Below are 6,295 nucleotides of genomic sequence, written 5' to 3'. Positions count from 1 at the left end.
CCTCAAATAGAATTGTCAAAAGAAATCTTCGACACAAAGAATTTTCGTTAATTGTCTTTTACTAATCTATGTCAAGAATCCGGTCCAAGTATGCAGCTATGCTTCGAGATTTTGACGTCGATGAAATCAATTTATTTCACGTAAAGCTTCAACCACGCCAAGAAATGATTTAAGGAGGGTCCTGCTTTAAAAAGTGAAAAAATCGATTGTTTTTGGATAGACGGAAATAACTCACCATAGCAAACTTTTCGGTATAGTTTCAAGGATATTTCAAGAGTATAAAAATATTTTTTTAATGGGAAAATTATTAATTTGTACATGATTTATGTGCAAAGTCTGATTGTCGAAGTTTCTCAGCCGCGTACAATGTAGAGATCGTAATTGTTGTCGTGCAACAAAAGTTCCAATTTTTTTTTCATATTCATGTAGTTTCTTTCCATATAAACCTATCTTGATAAAAACCCGAAAAAATTGCGAAATTCTATATTTTTGGAGAGTTTGAAAAAAAACGCTTCTATAAAGAAGAAGAATATCACTTCAACGTACTGTAAATATAGAATTTCGCAATCTTTTTAGGTTTTTATAGGTTCATATGGAAGGAAAATATATAAAAAGGGACAAAAATGAAGAATTTTCGTTGCAGACAATAATTACGATCTCTAAAATGTACACAGGTGAGAAACTTCGACAATAAAGCTTGGCTCTTAATCCATGTACAAATTAGGATTTCTCACTTTAACAAATGTTTTTGTACTTTTTAAATATCCTTGAAACTATACCGGAAAGTTCACTATCGTGAGTTGTTACCGTCTATTCTAAAAAAATTCCCCAAAACAATCGATTTATTGATTTTCCAAGGCAGGAACCCCCCTTAAAAAACGAAAGTTATATGAAAAATATGGAATAAGATTGGGAAAAAGACTTTTTTATCTTCCATAGTCTTCTACACGAAGGAACTCACTGATAACAGTACAAATATGGGTCTAATGCACCAACAAATGAGATATAATAAATTTCAATTGACATTGTAGTGCTGTGACGTTATTTTCTTTCAACACGCAACTGGTATTCAACTTTTTGAATGGCTGCGTATCGTCTAACCAGTATACAACATAACATGACACAAAGCACGTTCGTATTATGAGAGTTCCTCTTGGGTACGTCTCATAACACGAGACATTCATGCGGGACCAGTGTGCTTTGATGGCTCATTTTGTCTCTATTACGAACCTATGGAGGAGCAAAGTGCGAACATTTTTCCATTACATACGCAATCAAATTCCTGAATTTTCATTCTATTCAAGACCGAATGATCCTATCAAATTTTTCCATTATTTGTTCACACCAAAACGCACGTAATAAAGTTACGAATCGCACCAGAATCGACAAAATCTTCAAAATGACTTTTTACATAAGATGTAAAAATCCATCCTCGGAATCCCCCTAAAATTATGAAAAACCTGATAAATCTAGCAACCCAATAGATACCAACGTGTCGAACCCATACATTCGTAATCAAACTTAGTCACACAAAAAATTAATGTTCTATCGGTGAATCATCCACAGGGATACGCTGGGATATCCATAGAAATATTCCATCATTTTCTACACGTTGGCTATAATGGCACCTCAGGGTGTCATTAGAACAAGAGCCACCACCCGGGGCCGCGGTTACCCGTCGTAGCTCAACGCAAACGCATACATCTATGTACGACACTGTTCTCTGAACGCCAGAAATCTTGGGATATCGTCGACAAACAGACTGAAGCGTGTTCCTCATCCTGAAAATTCGAGCGTATGCTATGCTTGTATATATACGACGATCGGACTCTCGGTCTAGCGTTGTAGATCCTGCCAAATGACCAACATTTATTTTCGAGACACGAGTGCACACAGCAACGAACGAAGCTGGGGCTGCGAGCCGAAGGTCCATCCCATCTGATTTTTTTTCATTTGGATCCAACTCAAAGGATAATCGAGTCCGCGCTTCAGAATTATACGTATGTTGCGCTTGGGTTCACACGCGTTGGTACCCTGCTGGGAATTCAGCTCCAACAGTCCCTTGATGTTTGTACCCACCCATCTACACATATTAGATTCGTAAAAGAGTACGCGTGAGACGTTTTGGTTCGTGAACCCAAATCCATTGTGTTCGGACATGTAGCTTTTCGTTTTTTCATTTTAAAAACTAATTTCTATTTATGAAATGTGTAGCTCAGATATGCCAACACCTGTTAGAGTTGAAAAGAAAAACACTTGAATCAAGAACAATGCAGAAATTTGCGTAACTATACGCCGTTCAGATTTCAGAACGATATTTCACAACAGATTTTTCAGTATCATGTGCCACTGGAAAAAACATTTCAATCGATTAATCTCTGACTCATCGAGAGACAGGGTTATTCGATTTTTTTATATTCACTTGGTTATTTATAGCTCATTCTGTACCGATGGGTACTGGATTCTTTATTCAAACTTGGTTCGTATTCCATTCGTGAATATTTGTTGTACAATTCCCATGTTCAAGAAAGAGTTCATATTTTTTCATGAAAAATTGCTTTTTTTTTACTCATTTGCTGTAAAAATCTTTATGAAAAGTCGATTCGAAATTTCAATACCACTCGAAAAGCAAAGTATTGCTGAAAAATTGTTCATGGTCTCCCGATTCATGGATTTTTCTAGAAAAAAAAATTTTATTTGAAACAATTAATTTTATTTTCCTCTCAATTTATTATTTTCTTCGTATTATCGCAGTATATGCACACCTAGCATCGAGGAAGCCTTTGCTTCATAATCTTCATGGCTGACACGAGAGACCTCCCGTACACAGGAGTGCCCTTCAAAAAAGAGCTCATTTTTCGGGAACCTATGAATATACGCTCGTGAATAAAAATACAATGGACGTATATACCTATCCCTGGATCGTTTCGTTCTCCTTTTCTTCCCATTCTCCATTCTCGCACGTCGGGAACATTCAAGAAGCTCCTCCTTTGAAAAATTTAAGATGGCAATGGGTCTGCTCACCCAAATTTCACGCCCCAAAGCGAGCATGCTCCTACAAATGTATGTAAAAAAATATGATCAAACTAAGTAAAAATCTATAATTTGATGCTCGTGGGCCGAGCGGCGTGTGCATAAGTCTAAATTTCATATGGACTTTGTACTTTCTCTATTTTTCGTGTCCTCTTCAATATCTGGAGTATATGAAAGCTCCTTCATGCGTAGCTCACGTGTATTGTACACCCATACGCACACCCTGCACACCAAGCAGAAAGTAAAAGCACGAGGTCTGACGAGAGTGCAAAGTGAAAGATCTTTTGAAATGATGCCGCGAGCATTGTGGTGCTCCACGATTCAACGCTCCTGTAAAAGAGAGTGAAAAAGAGAGAGAGAGGTGGAGCGAAATAAAGAAAGCAGAGAGACAGAAAGAGTCTGAAGCTTTCCCATTATTACAAAAATTTCTTTTGGTACAACAATCTTAAATCGTACTATATATTTGTATACATATAAGTATGTGAGAACAGTAGCATAAATATCATTATTGTTTCTACGAAAAAAAAAATTTCATACGTCAATGTCTGTTGGGTCTCGAATAAATTTATTTTCAATATCTATATGTCCGTGTATATGTATATAGATATAGCATGGAAGAATATAATATAAAATGGTTTTTCTCTGAGAATATACTTGAGAAGAACTGAAGTAATAATAACGGTGATTGAGTTTCGTCGAGGAGTTACGACGAGATGAGAAAGACATCAGTGTAAAAGATGATGATAGTATAAATATATACATATAGATATACAGATGTATAGTATATTACAGGCGAAGCGTTGCAAAATTTGTGAATTAACGCCCTACGGTAGGAAACCTCTTCCATCTCATTTTCCATCTCCTTCAACACATTTTTTTTTTCTTACCAAACGCTCCCGCTCGAGAGTCTCAGCGACAGAAATTTTTCGCTCGGTTTACCAACCAAATTCTCTTCAGCAATCTTCCACTCTCTTCGTACCCTACATTCCTCTTTTTCTCGATCTCGGAGATCGAGCAGGATGCAAGAGGATAGAGAATGGAAAAGTGTGAGGGAGAAAAAAAACTTGAGAACGTCGCTGCAGAGGGACACGCGGATCGATAATTCGTCAGTGAATGTTTTCTCTCTCATTGACTCTTGCCAAGAGTCTAAGAACTGCTCTCGATAAATTCGTCAACAACTCTTGAATGAAATCAACATTTCCCATTTCTTAGGTGGAAATACAGACAAAGTCTGTCGAAGCCGGAAAATCTATATCACGTAGATAAATAAAGAAAGGAATCGTGGAAACGTGACTTTTCCTTCGAGGGAGTAAAAATTCATTGAACGAATGCGGGTTGAAGCTCCGAATGAGAGGAAATTCTCGTAATACACACATGGAGTCAAACTCAACGACTAAAATTCGATTTTATAGCAATAAGTACTGGTGAGATGAGGAAGAAAAAAAATTCAAGCCAAGAATTCGGTACTATCGTGTGCGACAAGCTGCAAAAGTTTATTGCGCTCCATTTTTGTCAGTACTCGCGTCTTGGATCGAGAATCCCCAAATTTGCCCATCAACCGTCATCCATTTTGGGGTAGATCCTTCTGTACGCTCAAGCAAAAAAAAATACAACGTCCATTTCGTTTGTCTGTCATAAATGTAAAGGTGAAGCTGACGTATATTATGTATGTAAAGTGGCTTGGTGAGGCAGGGAGAAGGAAGAGCTAAGCGAGGCGGCGACGCGTCTGCATATTCGTTCGCGTTGCAGCAAGGTGGCCTCGAGAGAAGAGGCCGACAGAGCCAAGAGGGAGCTCGATTTTATATTTTTGAGAGAGGACTTTTATTCTTCATATTTTCATCTTTTCTATTTCTAACCTCGGTCACCTTCGTAACGTTCCGTAATATTTTTCCCCCTTCCTCTTTCTTCATTTGTACTGCGTATGATGAATGATGAACAGGAAGAAAAAACATTGCCATTGAGCTGCAGATTTTTCCAAGAAGTCCGTGTTTCCTTGTTCCCTATTATTTTTCATCGTTCAATTCCTTTTCTCGTACAGGTGCACGAACTGATAAACAGGCATTCATATTTCATCGAAAGTTAGCCAGAAAATGGAGGGAACTAAAAGAATCCGAAAATTAGCCCTGGAAGATTGTTGGAAAAAAATGAAAAAGTCTTCATGGAGAGCAGAGATGGAGTCCGCACGCTCCCAGTCTATCGTACCTCATCTGGCAATCGTCTTTTGACCTCTCGTCTAGATCCAGCCCCCTTCACCCTCCCTCCTCACCGCCCTTCCTTCTCTGTTACCACGCTGAAGTGTAATTTATAATCCTTGAGTAGGTATTACAGAAGAGAGATCGTCTTGATATCTAATCCATATCTGCAGGTGCCCTCTGTCAGAGGGATGATACCATAGCCGGCCTCTTCTCCTATATTCCTCACTGGCTGCTGGGGCCTTCTATATAAACGAGAGAATGGCATCTTGCAGGTGTCGTAGAGACAGCTGTGCCCTGTGCGCCGAGTGTTTGTAATTAATCTGTCGCCTCTGTGTACTGGACGAGTGTGAGAGAACGACAGCTCGCTGAGATATAGTGATAGGAGGCCTGATTGTTCGATCTTATGTTAGAAACAAAGAGAGCTAGATAAGGAAGGGAAGAGCATAAATAAAGGAGGCACCTGCTGCTTTTCCGCAGAGAACGATGACGGCTTTTCGAATCAGTACCATCCGTCACAGAGTTACAGATTGGAGATGTGTGTATATAACCGTTGATGATGGACAAACATTACGATATCGTCCGAGATATCGTCAGCTGTCGGATTTCGCGTTATCGGACTAGGATAGGCTGCGGATGTCGATGGTTATATTTCAGTAAAAGTATCATGAATTAATCAGCGAAAACTTCAAATTATTAAGCTGTAATGGGAATAAAAATATACAAATTCTTGTTATTTTCACAATTAATTTGATTTTTTCAAATTGTTCCATCAATGGATGAAACGATGGTCAGGATCAACGAGAACATTTCGCAATGCCAGATATTTAACGCTTTATAAATGATGATGGAATAAAAATCGAAGAAGTAAAAAAAAAGGAAATGAAACTTTGATATTCATATAAAAATAATTTGTGGAAATATTTTCAAGATTCCTTCGCGTCCATCTTGACATCGCCTCCAAAAATCTTACAGAGAAACTTCTGATCGTTGAAGGGAATCACGAGTCTGTGAACATTCGGGACGGATAAAGCCCTCACAACCTCCGTAAAGCGATGAAAAAGAGGAGC

The sequence above is a fragment of the Venturia canescens genome, chromosome 1 (genome assembly GCF_019457755.1).
Source record: "Venturia canescens isolate UGA chromosome 1, ASM1945775v1, whole genome shotgun sequence".
Lineage (NCBI taxonomy): Eukaryota > Metazoa > Arthropoda > Insecta > Hymenoptera > Ichneumonidae > Venturia > Venturia canescens.
The sequence above is the reverse complement of the archived record's forward strand: the minus strand, read 5'-3'. Positions refer to the sequence as shown.